The 22,724-nt window shown below is 40.0% G+C and overlaps 1 protein-coding gene and 2 pseudogenes across 1 annotated transcript in view; 1 reads left to right on the top strand and 2 right to left on the bottom strand.

Annotated features, from left to right (window-relative positions):
- The window catches only part of LOC115805757 (tripartite motif-containing protein 16-like), a 117,100-nt gene that overhangs the window by 1,261 nt on the left and 93,115 nt on the right, over window positions 1-22,724 (bottom strand). The gene's annotated exons all lie outside the window — the stretch shown is intronic.
- Window positions 694-2,238, bottom strand: LOC115809353 (E3 ubiquitin/ISG15 ligase TRIM25-like; annotated as a pseudogene).
- On the top strand, window positions 5,126-6,405 carry LOC115809344 (E3 ubiquitin/ISG15 ligase TRIM25-like; annotated as a pseudogene).

Here is a 22,724-nt window from a genome sequence, read left to right as displayed (position 1 = left end):
TTTTTGTAATAACATCACCTTTACACTTTAGAACAGAAACTTTCTCTCTCTCTCTCTCTCTCTCTCTCTCTCTGTCTGTCTGTCTCTGTCTCTCTCTCTCTGTCTCTGTGTGTGTGTGTCTCTCTCGCACTGACATCTGACAAAGTCTGATCTCAGAACAAAAATTTTATAAAACATTTTTAAACCTTTTTCTGAAATCTTGAGAGCCTCCTCATTGAAGAATTCTTCGAGTCTATTTTTCATTTCAAAGACATATCTCCTCACATCCTCAAAGCTGTAGACTGGATTGACAGTCGTGCTGGGTAACTCTTCAGTTCCAGAATGAACAGAGAGACACTGGAAACTCTACAAAGAGATAAATACACATAACACAGACATGGACAGACAAGCTCTCCCAGAGCTATAATATACTTTACTGAGATTAAGTCTAGGGTATATCCATTGTGAAGGACACCCTACTCTGTAGATGATCAGAGAGTCAGTGATGTTACCTGGAGGAAATGGATGTGATCCTCTGTGTGTGAAAGCTGTTCCAGCTCAGTGTCTCTCTTCCTCAGCTCAGCAACCTCCTGCTCCACTTTCTTTATGTCATCTTCAGCCAGACTCAGTGCAACCTTTTCCTGAGCTCTGATCTGTTTTATCACCTCAGAGCGTCTTCTCTCAATGGACTCAATCATCTCAGTAAAGATCCTCTCACTGTCCTCCACTGCTGTCTGTGCAGAGATCTGTGAGGAGACACACAGAGAGGAGGGGAGTCCATTTGAAGCAGCACTCTCACTCAGCTCTTACTGGAAGCCCAGACAGCCTGCTCTCCACAGTGTAGCTCAGTGGGATTGGACAGTGGCCCAGAACTGGGCTCCTGATTGGCTGACTGAAGGAAAGTTCTGATTGAGTACTGAAATGGTTCTTCCAGCAGCTAAGTGTTGTCTTGTCCTCTGCTGACTACTCACCCTGAGAGACGTCACAGTCTGTTTCAGCTCCTGCAGCTCCTTCTCTCTCTCCTGGATTCTCTGCTGGGATTTTCTCTGGGTCTCTCCCAACTGTCTCTGTGAACAAACAACACATCTCTCTCTGATACTGTTTCTCATTGTCAGTAATTACTCTGGTTTAAACATGACAGGGCCACAGTATGCAAAAAATTATTGATAATAAAGTTTGAGGAAAAATCATAAAGCTGTAGATCAAAGTCTTTAAAAGAGTAATATAAGTTTATCAAAAGGAAATTATGAGAAAAGGAAAAGTGTCAGTGTTCAGTATTTAAATTTACAGCACTTAATATGAATGATTTTTGACGTAAATGGAAACATACTTTTTGTTTTGGCTTGAAAGTATTGATATTAGTATATCATTCCAACAATTACAAGTACATTACATTTTTAAAAATTAAATGAATATAAATTAAATTAAAGTGTGATTCTGATACTGGTGCTGCAGAGTAAGAGCAGCAGTACATCACAGAACAGGATCTATGATTAAATGACTCACTGACTCTCTGATTCACTGACTCACTGGCTCTGTCTTGTTCAAACATATCAGGGTTATTTGACATATAACTCTAGATATTTCCAGGCAGATCTGCCCAGTGTCTTTGTACAATAACTGGTTTCATTTTACTAACCAGAACTAGAGTATTTTAGTTTCTTCTCTTACCTGTTTCTCAGTCCTTTCAGCTGCTGCTGAGACTGTATCATGGCCTTTGTGTTCATCCATTGTACACAAATAGCAGATCATTTTTTGGTCAGTGCGACAGTGAATCTCCATTGGTTTGTCATGTTGAGAGCAGACTCTGTCCTGCAGTCGTACAGAGGCTTCAACGAGCTTGTGTTTGTTGTAAGCAGGAGATTCGTAGTGAGGCTGAAGATGAGTTTCACAGAGCGACACCAGACACACCAGACAAGATTTGACAGCTTTGAGTTTTCTCCCAGTGCAACTGTCACACTCCACATCTCCAGGTCCAGCATAACAGACAGCAGGAGGAGCAGCTTGGAGTCCTGTCTTCCTCTTTTTCTCTGTCAGTTCCGCCAGTGTGGTATTCTTACTGAGAACTGGTCTTGGGGTGAAGGTCTGTCTACACTGGGGGCAGCTGTAGACTCTTCTCTGATCATCCTGATCCCAGCAGCCCTTAATACAGCTCATACAGTAACTGTGTCCACAGGGAATAGTCACTGGATCCTGAAATAAATCCAAACAGACTGAACAGATGAGTGGATCCTGAACCGATAAAGAAGCCTCCGCCATTATACTGCACAGACTTGCACTGAGTGGCAGAGAAATGACTTTGGGTTCATTTCACAAGACGTCCATGTAGAAGAGTGGGTGTTGCATCCTGAACGGACAAGTCAATCAGGTTTTGTGTAAGTGCACCACAGACAGTACATCTGAGGACATGTCTGAGTCAGTCAGTAACTTCATTGTGTTCAAGACAGGGATTACAAAAATAGATACAACACAAAAGAAAGTCTGAAAAGTTAAAAAGATTGAAGAAGGAATTAGGGACGAGAGAAAGGTTTTAATATTTTTCCGGAGGAGTGTGTTCCCCCCCCCCCCCCCCTCTTTTTTCTCTTAAAATCTTGTCTGTGACGGTTTCACTTAGAATAAACAGGGGAGGTCAGAATCAGTTCGGGTTTGTAGTCTGTGTGGTGTGACATCCGATTTTTCTGTGAATAATTAGTCATGCACGGAAAGTAATTCACTGAAAAGGGCTAACGATTAAACTGTGAGTTGGAAGGAGGTTGCACGTGTTTAACACTAGCATTGATTTATTAGTTTATTAAGCATTTGAAAGCATTTGAACACAGGTCTGAGTCTTACATTCACTTGTCAAATGACAGCTGCATTTTGTCAGTGTAGGAACAACTGATTCGTTCACAAATCATAACTACAGGTCTTCAGGTCTGAGTCTTTCATTCATTATTCATGTGACAGGCTGCATAGGCTCAGAATAGGAACATACTGATTCGTTCACGAATCATAGCTAGCTACAGGTCACCAGCTCTGAGTCTTTCATTCATTATTCACATGGTTACAGCAGTAACATGACCAATGCTGGTTAACCGCTGGTTAACCAGAACATTTCCGTAGCTAGCTAGCTGTACGTAATGTAGCGACTGACTGGATGTTTAACTTGCCTTTCTGTTGGAATGAGTCCATACAGGATCTTCAATGACCAGGTAGGCTAGAGTGAATAGCTATCATAGAATGAATAGAATGATATTTTTATTGATAGGTGCAGTGCTCTCGTATGGGCAGTTGAAGTAATCAATTATTTCAGCTGAATAACTCAATAGGCCATGGTCCAAAAGGTTGCTTAAGAGCTTAACAAAAGTGAACTTATGTTTACTAAACGAAGAAACCATGTTGCTCTTGGTGTTTGAGAACTGTGCTCTTTCTGTTGGACAGCTAGAGCACCACACAAGTTCCAATGAACAAAAGATTTGAAAAATATTAGCTCATTTTACTGAACGAGATACAAAGTCTGAGTCAGTAAAAAGATCTGAATTTCCCATCACTAATAACATGAACCAGTTGCTTGTGTGGTGTAAAATTAGGCTACGGTGATACATTTCACAGTAACAATGTGTCTAATCAGTTTGCAGTATGATAATTACGTGTTTAATATTGTCAGTTTCATTGTCTAAATCAAGTCAAGTCATCATTCACTATAAAACAAAGAACATGTGTTTCAAAGCCCAAAGTAAGAACAATATAATCCAGGTAACAAATGTCTTGCAATGCATGCTGGGTAGCACTGAAACTATAAATGAAGACGACTCTAGTTTTTTGCAATGGGAATATCTGGTGTTTGCCTCCCTTTCTCTTTGATATGAAGTTGTTGTTGAAATGGCAACTTAACAAAATCGTTTCGCAACAAAAAATCCAAGTCAGCATCCATGTTTTACTACTGCAATGATCTCTGACCAACGACTCGCTCTCTGGTTGAAATTCAGTTTATTAGATGCTCATGTCAGGTGGTCATGATTTGCATTTCTGATCTGATTGGTGTGAAGATAGTGGCAGGTTGAATGCCCTCGCCCGCCCACTGACAATTTACTGTATGTTTTTATGAAAGCCAACCATTCGTGGGGCCTCCCCTACACATCCACTGGACATTTTTTTCTCTTTCACAGTCCAGTCAGAGCAGTACAACACTCAATGGTGATTGGCTAATTTTTCTAAAAAAAACGTGAGACGAGGCCAAGTGGGCGTGAACCAAGCCTGGCTTCCCCTTGGCGGCATGAAATGCACATGCAAGCCTACTGTAAAGCGTGAACCGTACAACGATATGACATCACCATAAAAATATGAGGTAGGCTACATAATCAAAACTAGAATATGATCACGAGAAAAGTTTCATTAAAATTTGTTTCACATGTTGTTATTGTTACAGAGATTTTCACGTCTCAAGCTTTTTCATTCTGAGGAAGCCTGGCTTCTCCTGGCTTCCGCTAGGAGTTGCCACTGGGTGGGGGACTTACAGCAGTGACCTATTTTCCTTGCTGCAATTCATACACTATCATCAACCCATCCCTCCATCTAAATTACTGCTTAAGCACTAGTATGGTATGCAGTGGATAAACCAGTTGGTTCAGGGTGAAACCCTGCTACTCATCTCCTTGTAAAGCGAAACTTAAGAGAGCTTTTCTGCAGCCATACACAGTTTCTGTGCAGTGGAATGAAATAAGTTCCTTTATCCGTCCAGGACCCTTTCAACTGCTCAGTCTGTCTGGATCTACTCAGTTACTGCAGTTACTCTGAGTGAATGTAGATATGCAGTTTGCACAGTATTGTACACTTAAAGAGGAGAGGAAATTAATGATGTCACACATATGATACAATAACCAAAAACTGACTATGGTTCTAAATATGCTAAAATATTATTACAAGTTCAATCTTATCAGCAAAGTCCTAAGCCCTCAAAAAACACTCATAATTGCTGTCTTCATCACAGAAACAACTGGAACAACACAGTTATGAATGGAATGACTGTCTGCTTTCCCTTCTTTGTCTGTGACAAAACTATAAAACACTTCCTGACAAACAGGTAAGCACTGCCTGGAACCATTCCTGCTCTCCAGCGTAGACATCTAGTAAAACAAAACCAAAGTTGTTTCTCTGTCTACACAAAATGGCAGAAGCTCCTTTATCTCTCCAGGACTCATTCAACTGTCCAATCTGCCTGGATCTACTGAAGGATCCAGTAACTATTCCTTGTGGACACAGTTACTGTATGAGCTGTATTGAGGGCTGCTGGAATCAGGATGATCAGAGAGGAGTCTACAGCTGCCCCCAGTGTAGACAGACCTTCACCCCAAGACCTGTCCTCAGTAAAAGTACCATGCTGGCTGAACTGGCTGAGAGATGGAGGAAGACAGGACTCCAAGCTGCTCCTCCTGCTGTCTGTTATGCTGGACCTGGAGACGTGGAGTGTGACAGCTGCACTGGGAGAAAACTCAAAGCTGTCAAATCCTGTCTGGTGTGTCTGGTGTCACTCTGTGAAACTCACCTTCAGCCTCACCACGAATCTCCTGCTTACAACAAACACAAGCTAATTGAGGCCTCTGTACAACTGAAGGACAGGATCTGCTCTCAACATGACAAAGTAGTGGAAATTTACTGTCGCACTGACCAAAAAATGATCTGCTATATGTGTACAATGGATGAACACAAAGGCCATGATACAGTCTCAGCAGCAGCTGAAAGGACTAAGAAACAGGTAAGAGAAGAAACTAAAATACTCTAGTTCTAGTTGTGATAGGAGGGCCAGCTCTGGTTATGAACATAATTAGTATGCTTCATCACAGAATTTCCATTTATTTTGAAAGTCACACTTTCTGGTCAGACTGACACAAAATACTGAATCTGAATCTTTTTTTTCTAATTTTCTTTTAAATCTACTTCTATTTGTCTACTTAATAATGTGATTTACTGCTCTAAACCCTCCACTCAAACTTCTTTTTTTAAAACATATTTATTTTCATACTGTGGCCTTGTCATGTTTAAACCAGAGTAATTACTGAAAATGAGAAAGAGTATCAGGGACAAGTGTGTTGTTTGTCTACAGAAAAAGTTGGGAGAGACCCAGAGAAAATCCCAGCAGAGAATCCAGGAGAGAGAGAAGGAGCTGCAGGAGCTGAAACAGGCTGTGAAGTCTCTCAGGGTGAGTAGTCAGTAGAGGGCAACAGCTAGCTACTGGAAGAACCATTTCAGTACTCAGTCAGAACTTTCCTTCAGTCAGACAGGAACCCAGTGCTGGGCCACTGTCCAATCCCACTGAGCTACACTGTGGAGAACAGGCTGTCTGGGCTTCCAGTAAGAGCTGAGTGAGAGTGCTGCTTCAAATGGACTTCTCTCCTCTCTGTGTGTCTCCTCACAGATCTCTGCACAGACAGCAGTGGAGGACAGTGAGAGGATCTTTACTGAGATGATTGAGTCCATTGAAAGAAGACGATCTGAGGTGATAGAACAGATCAGAGCTAATGAGAAGGCTGAACTGAGTGTGGCTGAAGATCACATAAAGAAACTGGAGCAGGAGATCACTGAGCTGAGGAAGAGAGACACTGAGCTGGAGCAGCTTTCACACACAGAGGATGACATCCATTTCCTCCAGGTAACATCACTGACTCTGATCATCCACAGAGTGGGGTGTCTCTCACAATGGATCTTCTCTGCACTTAGTCTCAGTAAAGTATATTAGAGCTGGAGGAAATTTGTGTGTCCATGTCTGTTCTGCATGTGTAGGAAAGTTTGTATGTTGATTTCTGTGTTATGTGTGCATGTGTGTTTATTCAATGTAGAGTTTCCAGTCTTCCTCTGCTAATTCTGGATTTGAAGAGTCACCCAGTATGACTGTTAAACCAGTCTTCTCTTTTGAGGATGTGAGGAAATCTGTCTCAGACATGAAAAAAAAACTAGAGGAATTCCTCAAAAAGGGGATAGTCAAGATACCAGAAAGAGGTAAAAATGTTTTTGTAATATATTCAATTCACACTTTGCTAGCAGTTAATAGTACAGTAACAGATGGGGGGTGGGGGGAGGGGGTGCGTAGGGGAAAAAGCTATAGTTATTGAAAAATATAAGAAATAGTGTAATATTAGGGGATGGGGTGAGACATGAACTTCTCTGATACCCGTTACATGCCCTCTGAAAATCAGACCTCTCCAAAATAGTGACAGAAATACAGTTTTTGGGTAGTATTGTCATTCATTGACAGAATCAGAAACAAGTGCCAAATTTACTTATATTATATAACAGTGTAATGTAGAGTCAATGTGCATCAGAACTATAGTTAAATGAACCTTGGAAAAAGTGCAGTAGGGAATTTTCCTGGGCCATTAGGAGATTAATCGCATTGTTGAAATCATCTAACGTCACTCCTGCACTGCATGTAATATTATTAAGATACAACCTGAGGTTTATAACATAAGAAGCCAAAGGCAACTTCTTATGATCCTTCATCAAATGGAACAGATCACTGGTTTTGGACAAGGACAGTGAAGACAGACAAATACATTCACACACAGGGGCAATTTAGTAGAGGTGTGCAGAGACGTCATTATCTGTATCTATATCTGTATCTGTCCAACCAACAAAATTATCTGTCTCTGTATCTGTATTCAGATGATAGACCGGATGTGGGCGTGGTTTATACTGGAAGTCACGTTAAAATGTTGTATTTTCTAAGCTAATATTAATTGGGAATGCAATTTTGTGCCTTCAAAGCATAAAATTGACATAAAAATTGGCATATAATTAATTATGAAATATATTTTCACATCCTCATACTGTACTTTTCATCTCTCTCTCTTTTTTGTATTTTTATTTTTCACTAAACTAAGTTTTATGAAATTTCCGACGCACAGACATGTCAATCATGTTTTTTCCCCCTCAATAATAACGAGCAACTTCAGGTAGAAGAAATAGCCTGTTTGCATTGCATTATTTCTGCAATCCCGAATAATGTATTCGGATTTGGGTACACCCCTACAATTTAGTGTCTCCAATTCACCTGACTTACATGTCTTTGGACTGTGGGAGGAAATCAGAGCTCCCGGAGGAAACCCACGCAGACACGGGGAGAAAATGCAAACAGAAAGGACCCCAGGGGCCCGCCCACCCAGGAACGGGACCCAGGACCCGCTGCGTCACCTTGCGCCCATCTTCACACTGTGTCTTTCTTCAAGTTTCTTGCGAATTATTGGATCTTCACAAAAAATATCGAGAACTAGCTCAGCTTGCTTGCTGAATGCTTCAACTCTTCTGAAGAAGTTTGCTGCTGCTCTCTTGAGGACGTGATTTTTTATATGCCTAGTGCTGATTGTGTACAGATTGCAAAAAAAGCTAGAGCTCTTGGACAAGTTCAGCAAGTGAATGTGCAGCTTCATTTCTAGAATGCTGTACTTTGTCAGCCCTCTTTGGACGCAGCCAGTATAACATGCTTTCTATCACTTATTTTTTTTTGGGCTGTAGGTGGCTGTCCCTGTGGAAATTCTGGTTTCTCTATATAGTCAACAGAATCAAGAGTCTTCTTAGCATGAGCTCTGGTAAAATTAGCCATGTTCTTTAGCTCTACAATCAACAATAATACTTGGGCTGCATTAGCAGATGAACAGAATTTAACCTAAAGGTTTTAGTGGAAAAAAAGCGTATATTTTGCCTTTTGTAGAGAAGGCTAAGCCGAGAAGGCTTAGCCTTTCAACAAAGCTGTGAATAACCATTTCCTATCTTCATTTAATTCATCCAAAGAGAAATGTGCATACTGTGTAGCTTAACAGACACTTTGCACTGATGTAGTTGAACTGATAATTAATTTTTGCTAAATCTTAAATGACGCAGATTTCAGAATGTATGTACATGGGGGTTAGCAGTGAACAAAATGACAATTTTTGGTACATTTAGCATCAGGTAGCCTTCCTCCATATTTTAAGATGGGTATTTCATAAATCATCCAACTTTTGCAAAAGAATCCCAACCCCATTTATATACTCAACAGTCTAGAACAGGAAGTACTTCCATAACTTCATATAACATAACAAAAACAAAACACTTAAAAAACACAAGACACTTACTAACTTTATAGTTACTAGACACCAGCTTGTCAAATTTGACTGAAATTTCATCTGTTTTGTCTCGTATCAGATTCCTCTAGGGCCAAACAGCTCCCAAAGGCAGAGCACAGAGAGACCAAGAAAATATCCACCCAGACACAACAGCCAGGTTTGGGGTGGGGGTGGGAGTTGGACAATTCTTACAACTGTCTCAACCCTAAAGTACCAAGTACATTAAAGAGAAAATATTTGAAAATGTAGTATCAGAACTTTCTTGATTTGCCTGAAATTTCATCTTTTTTTGTCTCATATCAGATCCCTTGAGGCTCAAACAGCGGCCACAGGCAGAATGCAGAGAGACCAAACAGATACCCACGCAGACACCGAATCCCCCTGAAGGCATACTGTACCACTGTCTACCACCACACATACAGAAGGTGGGTACAGAACATTCATACAGAATTTTGTCATGGTGAGTATTCAGCAAAGCAGAGGACAACAGTTTTATGCTGTTTTATGAACCATTTCAGTAATCAGACACACACATTCAATAATGAGACTGGTACCCCAGTAGACCCCAGCTATCCCAGAATAGGAGTACATCTGGATCACAGGGCAGGAACTCTGTCCTTCAGTAATGTCTCTGTCTGACACAATGACCCTCCTCCACATAGTCCACACCACACTCACCCAGCCCCTCTATGTAGGATTTAGGGTTAATATGTCATCAGCTATTCAGATCTGCAATTAAAATGTATCATTCCTGAATCTGACTATGATAATAATAAAAGAGGGAGAACAGATGTATGATCTGAGTGTGTGGCGATGGTGGTGTGTGTGTGTATTCATGCATTTGAGTGTGGTGTTAAAGAGAGAGAGCTATAGGAGTAAACTGTGGTGGAAGGGTAAAGAGTTTCTATCTGAAAGACACAGACAAGCAGCAGAACACAAAACGGGAACAAAAACACTAACTTATTTGTCCTCTTCACTGCACACTGTCATAGAATCTCATAAATGTCATGTGTCAGAGTGTATCAGTACATTGTGAATTATGGTTGAGAGACAGGACTCTACTCTCACTCTCCATTGTCTTCTATTATAAACACTAATCCTATGACTATCACCAGACTACACAGCACTGTGTTTATTTTATTTTTTTTCCTACATTTTACATGCTGGGAAATAATGTAATATTTATGTTTGAGATTATGTTTTGAGGTTATGCTTAGAGATTATATTTCAGTCGGTCATTTTGTTAGTCGAACTCCTTTGTGAATGTGGGTATGAAATTCATACAGACCTATATAGACCTGTATAGAATCTGAATACTGTCATAGTGTTAAAACACGCCTTCATGCAAAATTAATGTTTAAACTTTCACATGTATAAACACAGAGGTGCAAGGGGAAAGTGCAAGAGGCATTTTAACATTAATATTTGAAATCTGAATCATTTTTATATTTGAAATTTGAATCAACAATATCACAGTAATATGTTTCATTTTAGTTCATATCAATAATTTAATTCGATCATATTTAATGACCTATTTTTAATATTTACCAGGAGGAAAAAGGTTAAACTTAACTATGCTGTTCTGTAGTATGGAGTATTAGGACAACATTGACAAAAAAAAATTCGGAGATTTTGAGAATAAGGTCATAATATTATGAGAATAAAGTTGTTATTTAATGAGAATAAAGTCATAATATTTCAAGAAAAAAATTATGATGTGACGAGAATAAAGTCGCAATTTCACAAGAAAAAAAATACGAAAACAATATTGAAACAAAAGAGGTAAATTACTCCAAGTTCATGTGGTTCTTTCTTCTGAATAGACACAGTTTTTTGCATCTTTTCAAAGTCCTGATATTTATGATAATGTGGTGCTGATGTGCCAAAAGTATTTTGTTATTTGTGACACTTATACTAAAGTATAACTGAAAAATAGTCAACTTTGTGGTAATGGGATCGTTCAAATCATTGGGGAGAGTCTGGTTAGAACTCTGGTGTTGTTGTAGAAGAGGGGTTCCAACCACCAGGCCTTGTTGCAAGAAAAGGTTTCTTTATTTACACTTTCTGATCATGAACTTGAGGTAGTAAACTTGAGGCAGTGAGTTGGTATTGAGACTTGTGGTTTCTATAAACATAAACAAAGGAAACAGAACACAAATATAGGCTTAATTATACAGAATACAAAATAGACTTAATTATGCAGGTGATACTGTAAATATCGGATAAGCATTCTCTCTAATATCTTAATGAACCCAGGATAACATGGACATATCACAGGTATTCCACAAACAACTCTCCACCTAGGTGCATACTGTCCGGTTACTGTCCACAAGGCTAAAGCATGCACCTCAAGGTTTATGGCACACAAATATTAGTGCACATGCGCCAGATAGAACGAATAGCATCAACCTCCTCAAACGACATAAACGTTACCTAACCCATGTTGATGTTATATACACAGCAAGCACACTCAGTTGTCTTAATGCATGGCTTTCTAACAGAAAGGGCCATCTGCTGATGGCGAACACCTCAATGTTTACGCCGTTTTACAATTACTGCTTCAAACGGTAAACAAGCTAAAATACAGATTACTTTCTCTTACTGCTTAATTAGGGAACTATGCAAAGGAGAACACAGGGAACAACTTGTAGTTTCATTGACGCACAAATCCCACTGTCACTTCACTAATGATCGCTAAACTGAGTTATCAGTCCCCAGTCTTAAAGGAACAGACAACCTTTTTAACAATAACTTCACAAGATGCTCCACGTTCATCATTTTAATGCAGGCGGCAGTCTGCTCTTCTGATATTTCCACTCTAAAAGAACATGTAACCTAAAATTACGACTTTATTCTCGTAATATTAAGACTTTTCCTCGTAAAATTATGACTTTATTCTTGTAATATTATGACACCTCTCTTATAAAATTGCAAATTTATTCTTGGAATATTACATCAGATTTTTTTTTCATGTGGCCTTAATACTCCATTGTGATTTTGAACTTCACTGTCTTACTTTTATCAACAATTTCCTCACCATCTGTACTCTTTTTCTAACCCCATGCTGTTTCTGCTGTTGCGTCACATGTTGATGGTGCAACCAAACAAACACCAGTTAAATGATTGGCTGTTTGTGTCATTCGTAGCACACCCCATTATCAAGGGATAAGGATAGGCTGTTTATGAGCTAGGAGGGGAGCACGCTTGGGGTTCGTTCATGCAAAATTTGCAATTTGGTTATACGCTATCATTTTATTGCCCAGGCCTGTACAGGTAAAACTGAGGGGGCAAAAAATTCACCTGACGCCACGCCCCCTCTTCCCCCGCCTGGCCCTGGCCATCCCTGGTATCCAGGGCTGCCCTTTCTCTTGCGAGGTAGACACCAACCAACCATGATGACAGAAGTGCCGAAACGAAGTAAAGACCTGAGGACAAATAAAGACATACTTGAGGTAAGAACATTTCAGTACTCAGTACTTTCTTTAATCTGCACTAACTAGCAAAACAGCATTAAAAGTATATAAAACTCACTTATGCTCTTTAGAGCAAAAAGATTCTTTGCACATATTCTTCTGTTCTGAATGATCTATTTTGTCATATTGATTTCATTTACGTTCATACACTTGGGGACATATAGGGATGAGCAAATGTACAGGAATTAGGTGTTTGTAGTGAGGGGTAGAGCTCACAGTTTATTGAATATGTACCACTAATCTCGCATTCATTCACACTGCATCACCAATTTATTGTGCTGCTACTGAACTTCGATCCAAGGCTGTGTCCGAAATGGTATGCTACATACTACTCGTACTGATCTTAATGTAAAAGTAGTGAGTAGTATGCAGTACACGAAAAAATAAAAATTTTGCATTACACGACCATTACCCGGATGATGTATTACTCTGGCGGAAATCTACAGTATACAACCAGAGGTGCGTTCAAATTTGGCAAACTGAGGCATACGTTCTAGGCGAACGGGTTTTCTTTGAACTTTTAAATTTGAACGTTTTTTAGGTCAGAATACTCCAACGACATTAATCCTATAGGCTACTAACAACCATTGACCAGTTCACAGTACATAGACTGATCCAGGGGTCCGTGTATCGATGTAGTCGCATCTTTAACGTTAACGAAATCATCTTACAAATTTAACTGGCGTGGCGATGATGCAGTAAGTCTACATTTGTGAATTAATTACACTCAAAGAGAATTTCCATTTATTTTAAAAGTCACTCATACTGATCAAGATGAAATTAAATACTAAATCCAGAAATGTTTTTTTTTCTTAGTTTCTTTTCTACTTGTATTTCTCTACTAAATGCTATGATTTACTACTCTAAACCCCCAGGAGAACAAAGCCATAGGGCTCTTCTATAAGGAGGTTTACCACTTTCTCTGAGCTAATTAACTCTGAGCTTTCACTTAACCTGCTTTTTGAAATACCCCCCCTAAAATAATCAGGATTCGAACCGGAGGGGCTGTATGTGTGAACAAAAATGTCAGAATCAGTTGACTCGGATTCTGAATGGACTTTATTCTACCAGCCCCCTTGTACAAACTCCGTTTTCTCTTCATTTCGGTCCATGTGTGAATAGACCGGTTTATACTTCGGAGTATGCACAGCGAGCAAGTGGGCGTGTTGATGCCGTTTTTAACATGCGGCTGGTGCGAAACCGGAAGAATACAAACATCCGAGGATGCAGAGGAAGGGTCATTTACATGAAGATGCAAATGAAAATGTCTAACTGGAGAGACCAGGAGATTCGGGAACTTCTGCTGGTAAGGGCTGACGCCAAAATCGCCAGACAAAAGTCTCGTCCGCTTTTTTTGATTTGTTGAAAACAGAACTCTGTGATTTTTGCAGAGTGCTTTTTGCATCATGTCCTGCCTCCTGCACACTCTGCCCAGGCGTCAGCCCCTTCCTAAACCAAACGGAATATTTCAAGTATGTGTGAAAGCGTCTGACTCGGACTGTCTGCTGCTGTGTGCTGCATGTGTGAAAAGGCAACTTCGGACATAATGCGAACCTGATTCTGCGGTCATAGTCTGTAGTGCATATGTGAAAACAGCTTATGAAAGAGAGGTGTGTTTTTTGTCCAAGGCATATCTTGGAATTGCAGAAAGCTCAAAAGTAGGAGGAGCTGCAGGAACTGAGACAGACTGTGGAGTCTCTCAAGGTGAGTGTTCAGCGGAGGGGAAGACACAGTGTACAGTGTAGAAATTTCACCAGTGCTCCTGTAGGTGCCGCATTATACACACATACACACATTACATTCTGAGAGCCAAACTGAAAGAATAAAAAAAAAAAAAAAAAAAGGAAAAACAAATCTCCTTAAGAATTAAGACTTCTGTGACACTGTGAAAACTCTATGTTTCTGAAATAATTGCACAAGCATTGAACATGTCTGGAAATATATATTTTTGGGTTGTGTGAAATAACCCTGATATTGTGTTTTCAAAAGCAGGGCAGGACGATTAACAACCCTATCATCTTTAGACTAGAGTAATTACTGATGATGAGAGGCACTATGGGAGAGAAATCTGATGTTTCTCTACAGGGACAATTTGGAGAGACCCACAGAAAATCCCAGCAGAGAAGCCATGAGATAGAGAAGAAGCTGCAGGAGCTGAAACAGGACAGAAACAGAACGCTCTGTAAACAGTGAATCTTCATGATGGTTCCGTTACTATACTGACCTCTGATCAGCTCATCTTTTCCAAACTGTATACATCAGACAAGTGCAGACACAGGAATCTTTCAGCACATTTTATTTGCCAGTTAAAAATCATTTTTATGGTCTTTGTACTTCTATGAGCAGCTTTTTCTTCTTTAATGTCAAATATCTGGACACTTTCTCAGAGGACACTGGTATTTAACATTCACTAATTACTCCATATAATGATAGAAATATTACTGATGTAAATAAATGATTAACCAAAGCCGTGTGTCTCCACTCTGAGACTGACAGTAAACCTGACATGATAAACAGATCTTTTCATTCACAGACTACACTCTTAATTCTAATTATCTACATGTCTTTATGCATTTATATCAGTTAACAGGACAATATGCTGTTATTGCATGGTTTCAGTAATGGGAGTCAGATAATATTATAAAAATGTGACATGTTTAGCATGTTCATCATGAGGTGAAGTGTGGTTTGATATTCTGACTATGGAACCATATGGAACTTAAAAATGATTAGTCAGTTATTAAAACAAAATATTAATTTCCAACTTTTATGGTGCACTTTGACATTACCTATAAAACGATATCTATCAAGATTTTTCATTCTGCACACTATGTGGTAATTGTTTATTCTTAATAGGGAGAAAATGGGAAAACTCTAAGATCAGAACATTAATGGTAAGCAACAGGATTAGGAATAGCTGCCTTCAAAGATATGTATGATCACCATAAATGAAATAAAGTTTTACTGTTAATTAAAGTCTAAAAATAGTGTGTTATGTGCTCTGTCCTTTTTTTTTTCCTTTTCCCTTTTTTTCTGGATTGGTGGTGAGATGGAGGCAGCAGGTGCTGGCGGCTGCTGATTGATTGATTGATTGATTGATTGATTGATTGATTGATTGACTGCAGCTGACTGAGTCTGATTATGGAACTGATAAAGGCTTGCTGGTGTGGAGGCCCTATTTTTTGTTTCTGTGTTTGTTTGTTTTTTGCTCACTCCGTGTCACCCTGGAAGTCTTACCTAATTGTGGTACCTTAGTTTTATTTAACATGTTGGCTGTATTTTTGCCTGTTTTCTAACCTTTGTCATTTTCGTTTCTTTTTTTGTTTTGATTATGCCTATTTTCCTTCCCATTACGATTCATAGACTACCTCCATCTACATGACTGATTAAACACTAGCACAGTACATAGTGGAAGAAACAGTTGTTTCTGGGTGAGAGTTTTTCTGCTGCTCAAAAGAATTTCTGTTCAGTAAAATGACTGAAGCCACTTTCTCCTACTCTTTACTCAGTACAGTGTCCAGTCTGTCTGGATCTACACAGTGTCTGCAGTCACTCTGAATGAATATAGACATGCAGTTTACACAGTGCTGTATACTGAAAGAGAACAGCAAATTAATTATGTTACATGTACAATGCTTCTGAGTATGTTTAAACATAATTATGAGTTCAGTGCTATCAACTAGGTCTTCAGCCCCCATAAAACCCTGACAATGACTGTCATCATCACAAACACAACTAGAACCACCGCGGGCTGCTTTCACTTGCATTCTCTGTGACAAAACTATGCAACGCTTCCTGACAAACTGGTAAACAGTGCTGGAAACCACTCCAACTCTCCAGTATAGACATCTAGTAAAACGAAACCCATGTTGTTTCTCTGCTGCTCTTGGCATAAAATAGCAGAAGCTTATTTTCTGGCCAGGACACATTCATCTGTCCAGTTTGCCTGGATTTATTTAAGGATCCAGTGACTGTTCCCTGTGGACACAATTACTGTGTGGGCTGTATTAAGGGCTGCTGGGATCAGGATGATCAGAGAGGAGTCTACAGCTGCCCCCAGTGTAGACAGACCTTCGCCCCAAGACCTGTTCTCAGTAAGAACATTACGCTGGCCGAACTGGCTGAGAGACTGAGGAAGACAGAACTCCAAGCTGCTCCTCCTGCTGTCTGGTATACTGGACCTGGAGATGTGGAGTGTGACAGCTGCACTGGGAGAAAACTCAAAGCTGTCAAATCCTGTCTGGTGTGTCTGGTGTCATTTTGTGAAACTCACCTCCAAACTCACTATGAATCTCCTGACTACAAAAAACACAAGTTGGTCGAAGCCTCTACACAACTACAGGACAGGATCTGTTCTCAACATGACAAAGTAGTAGAGATTTACTGTCGCACTGACCGAAAAATGATCTGCTATTTGTGTACAATGGATGAACACAAAGGTCATGATACAGTCTCAGCAGCAGCTGAAACGACTGAGAAACAAGTGAGAGAAGAGACTACAATACTCTAGGTCTGATTGTGATAGGAGGGCCAGCTCTGATTTTGAGCATGTTAAACATTCAACAAACGTTTTCAGCCTTCTACATAGTAATAAAGAAGAACGTTGAATGTATATTATTAAACATTAATGACAAAAAAGGAATTTATTAAACTATTGTTCATGTCATAAACTGAATGACTGGGTGTTTCAGGTGTGAAGTCCACAGAGACAAAAAACCAACAGCCAAAGTCCATCACCACCATAACAATAAGATTTTCTAAAGTTCATTTGCACAGTTTGTAGCCTGTGCAGAATGACCTTTATTGTTGTGGTTTCCTCACTGCAGGACATGGGGGTATATCCAGGTGCATGGTAATTAGATCTTTGTAATGAGGGGGAGAGCAATTGCACATCTGTACCTCTCTATTTAGTACTTAATAAGAATGAAAAATTCAGCAGAATGAGGTAGTGTCACCACAGAGCAGAAATCTTCACTACTGTGACTCAATTTGTGGTTAAATTGCACAGAAAGAGTTTCCATTTATTTTAAAAGTCACTTATACTGATCAGAGCGAAATTAAATACTGAAAGTGAAACTTAATTTTTATAAATTTCTTTTAAATCTGCATCTTTTTTCAACTTATACAGTGATTTACTGCTCTAAACCCTCCACTTAATTTTTTTTTTAAATCGCAGTTATTTTCTTACTCTGGACCTGTCATGTTTAAACCAAAGTAATTACTGAGAATGAGAAACAGTATCAGATACAAGTGTGATTTATGTTCACAGAGAGTTGGGAGAGACCCAGAGAAAATCCCAGCAGAGAATCCAGGAGAGACAGAAGGAGTTACAGGAGCTGAAACAGGCTGTGAAGTCTCTCAGAGTGAGTAGTCAGCAGAGGATAAGACAACAGTTATCTGCAAGAAGAACCATTTCAGTACTCAGAACTTTCCTTCAGTCAGTCAGTGAGGAGCCCAGTTCTGGGCCACTGTCCAATCCCACTGAGCTACACTGTGGAGAACAGGCTGTCTGGGCTTCCAGTAAGAGCTGAGTGAGAGTGCTGCTTCAAATGGACTCCCCTCCTCTCTGTGTGTCTCCTCACAGATCTCTGCACAGACAGCAGTGGAGGATAGTGAGAGGATCTTTACTGAGATGATCCGCTCCATTGAGAGAAGATGCTCTGAGGTGAGCCAAGGAGAGGGATGAATTGAGACTGACTGAAGATCACATAAAGAAACTGGAGCAGGAGATTTCTGAGCTGAGGAAGAGGGACACTGAGCTGGAACAGTTTTCACACACAGGGGATCATATCAGTTTCCTCCAGGTAACATCACTGACTCCACTGGCATAACATAGTTGTGATTGACCCTGGTGCAAATATTTTTCTTGCTCTCCCCTGCCTCCACCTCAAACACAAGCACACACTCGTGTGCACACAAACGCATGGACACACACACACACACACACACACACACACTGCGTGAAAAGAGGTGTATTCGGCCTGGAATACTCCTGTATATTCCCGGATACTCCACAGATTATCGGCTGTATCCGGCAGTTTGCAGCTCTGTTACGCGGCATGGAAAACTCCTGAATATGTACCGTGTTTTGGGGTCTGCCTAGAGCCCTTAGTTGCCATGGTGAATAATCCCTTGGGGGTGCTTGGAAGGGAACATTTGCACTTCACACCTTGGGCCACCAGGTATCCTGCAATTGGTCAAAAGTCTTTCTTTGGATTGGTGGAGCAATGTCATGCCCCTCCTCTAAAACCCTTCCCCATTGGTCCATTGTGGGTCCCCAGACATGAATTCATATGGTTTATATAATAATAATTATTATTATTATTATTATTAATAATATTATTATTGGTGGTGGTGTTGTTTTATCTTCATAGGTAGATTGTATAGATAGTCTGGCAAACAAAAATGAATTACACAAATTTTATTATAAATAAAGCAAATACAGTATAATATAAGGCATATAAATTGACTATATATATATATATATAAAAAATGATCAATGTACAATATATAACAGAATAGAATACATTAGAACAGAATATACCTTAATATCATAGTATATAATACAAATGCTTTTGGGAGCATAAATGAAACTCTAAATGTTGAGCATTCCCAAGAACAACCCAGCTTCCGTGGTCTCTATTCTGTAGCACCCCACACAGTGCAGACAACTCTGTGCTAGGCGGGAGGACCCACGCTGGCCTTCCATCCAAGATGGCGGAGTCCCCGTCAGAAATTATTTCTACTGATGCGGTCCTCCATATGGCAGCTTCTTCCTCAGTTTAAAGAACACTAGCTCTGGCCTTGAGCAGATGCAAAACACAGTGAAAACAGAAATTAGATCACTGAAAATAGCAAATGGAGAAAAAATCTAAGAACTACTAGGGAAATGATGTTTTGACTTACTCTTCTCCTCCTTTGCCTCGTTCGAGTGGCGATCCTGCCCCCCTCTTTGTTCTCTGGATTCACCCGGTAACTCTTTCGAATAGTCTCAATCGGTCTTTCAGGATGCTAGAGAGAGAAAAAAAGCGGAGAAGAAAGGAAGATTGATTAAAAGTTCGTTTAGAATTCCAAGCACTGCTATGAAACAATCGCGACGATATAGTCTACCAACAAAACACGCTGTCCTACCTTGTCCGTGGATCATATCTGTGCGTGTTGTTTTCAGCATTATGCATTATCCGCACAGCTTCCTGTAGAAGCAAAATTAATACAAGAGTTAAATTCAACCACATTAAGGGATAAAGCAGATAAAGAAATGTGAACGTATCAGAATGCGCGGCAGTCAAAGACGAAAGCCAGAAGGCTACAGAAATAAACTTACCGAAACAGAGTTATTCCCCGCTCGTCTTCTTTTCTCGGGCAGACTCCTCTTGCTCCTCTTTGATGGGACTCCATCCTGTCCAACCGCCGAATAACATTCTCCATGAACGTTTACTGCTGTTCAGACATCTTCTTAAAAATGCATTTAACGGGGACACCAGTTGTTTGTTTTCGTTCGGACTCGGCATTGGAAAAATTGGATATTCCCGGGGCACGAGTAGCCTCTCCACTCCGCTGTCCGTTCGAAAAGTTAAGTGTTCTTTTGCAAGCCATCTTCAAAATGCACACTATCGACAGAATACGGAATACAACTTCTGTAATCCTTCAGTGACTCGCTTCTCCTTACCTTACTACAGGTAACCCCTTCCCCAAAGCAAATTTCGCGCTGCAGTTGCACACAATGCTATTGGTTACTGTCACCCTACGCCATGCACGCACAGAAAACTGATTGGACAGGACTCAACCTTAGATTCTAAGTGGGTGGTTTGAAAACGGGGCGCGTCCTCGTACTGAGGAGAAACATTCCGAACAAACAAGCGAGAATCAACAACAAAAACTCCTATGCCCTGTAAACTTTTTTTTTTAAAGTCCAGTATCCTTTGTCCCGCATCCCTCATACTGAGATAATGTCCCGCATTTTCGCTGGTCGTTTGGTTTTTAACTGTCAGAAATAAAAAATATATGGATCCATTATTTTACCCGCCCGCACATGAGCATAGTTTCTAATCTATTTAATAGCGCTATATATGTCAAAAGCAGTGAAAATGCAACATAGGCGAGTTTTTTTAAAAGCCTTGCTTTCGCCCAATGGCTGAGAGGAGAGCGCTGAGGGCGGTCATCAAGAGTCTGTGGCGGCTGTCAATCAAACTGTGCAGCTGTGGGGCCGACGAATTTCTTTGCTACGTCACAAAAACCAAACTTTGTAAAACTTTACAGATATGAAGATAAACGCTGTCAGCCGACGTCATGGTCAAAAAGAAAGGGAAAAGTTCTTTTATCCCTTCTGACCATGCTTCTCATCCAATAGAGATTTGGCTTGATATAAAGATTTGCATTGAAATTGTTTTTTTTTTTTTATGTAATATTTTATTTTGAGCCTTATTTATTCTTATAGTTGGATTTGGTCAGGGGTTTAACTTGAAAGACTTGAGCTGTATGATGCCTGCTGCTTTGCTTAAGTACAGTTGCCTTTGATGGGCCTGTAATGGCCAATGCATGTTGGATGTCTACCAATACAAGTGTATACAAGTGTTTCTTACACAGTTAGACTGACATTATATCTAAGTTTTACATCATCTCTCAGCATTAGTAACATGTCCCATATTGTCCCACACAAACTTACTACTTGTCCCCCATTTGGTCTGTTTGCATCTGGTCACCCTGTACCTTTGACCCCAAGTAAAGGACAGTTGCATAACCATCAAATATGTAATTAATGAACCTCTCATTTAGACTTTTTTTAAATTATGTTTTCAGTGTGTTTTTGTATGCTCCATTTGAAGTGTCCATTGTAATTTAGCTGCACGACAGAGCAATGACATTAAAGGCTACATGGGCCTACCACTGCTATATTACACACCATGCAACACCTAAGAAGTTTGTGTGGTTATCAAAATATCGGCTAAATATTACATATAGGCTAACTGATAGAAAGTTACAGTGAGGAAGGGGGGCAGGCTTCTATACCCAGTCCCACCTTGACCACTGACTGTTATTAGCATTTGAAAGGCCAAGCCATCAGCTAACGACTGTGGTCACACGGATGCCTGAAAACTGCCGTCTAACAGCTGTATTCGGACATTTGCGGGAGTTTTCAGGTCCGCATGACAAAGTTCTGCGGACATCCGAATACCTCCGGAAAACAGCAGGTTTAGCGGAAGTTTACTTTGTCCAGATATTTCCGAATACACCACTTTTCACGCAGTGACACACACACATACACACAGTCACTCCAGACAATTGCAAAGCAGACAATTGCTACAGTCCTGGTCAGAATTATTGGCACCCCTAGATTTTAAGTACAGAAGTTAGAATATCTTCAGAAATCAATGCAAATTAACCAATTTTGTATGATCAAAATATTTAATAAAAAGTCCAAAGTTATTGATGAGCAGGAACAACAACAACAACAACAAAATGCTTTCATATAGTGAAATAAAATTTTGCAATCGCCCAACTGTACCTCTCTATTTAGTACTTAAAAAAAATGAAACATTCAGCAGAATGTAGTAGTTCCACCCACATGCCTGTGGGTGGCGCATTGCACATGTGGACTTCACATTCCAAGAGACAATTCATTTAGGAAACCGTCTTCAGAGTTTTAACTAGTGTGACATTTGTGGATCAACTGCACACAATGAGAATTTCCAGTTGTTTTAAAAGACACTCATATTGGTCAGAGTGAAATTAAATACTGAATCTGAAACTTTTTTCCCTAAATTTCTTTTAAAGCTACTTCTATTTTTCTACTTGATGCTGTGATCTACTGCTCTAACCCCTCCAGTCAAACTTTTTTTTTTAATCACATGTTTATTTTCATACTGTGGACCTGTCATGTTTGAACTGGAGTTGTTACTGAAAATGACAAAGAGTATCAGAGACAAGTGTGATGTATGTCCACAGAGATGGCTGTTGGATATCAAGAGAAAATCCCAGCAGAGAATCCAGGAGAGAGAGAAGGAGCTGCAGGAGCTGAAACAGACTGTGACGTCTTTCAGGGTGAGTAGTCAGCAGAGGACAAGATAAGAGTTAATAAGCTGTTATAACACGTTACATAAAAAGCGCAGTAGCGACCTGTTGCTTGCCAAATAGTGAGCCCACATTTGTCTGTACTGTTAAGCCTCTGATCTCATTGGTTACTCAGCTTACTTTG

The sequence above is a fragment of the Chanos chanos genome, chromosome 1, assembly GCF_902362185.1.
Source record: "Chanos chanos chromosome 1, fChaCha1.1, whole genome shotgun sequence".
Lineage (NCBI taxonomy): Eukaryota > Metazoa > Chordata > Actinopteri > Gonorynchiformes > Chanidae > Chanos > Chanos chanos.
This window is presented reverse-complemented; position numbering and strand designations above follow the sequence as displayed.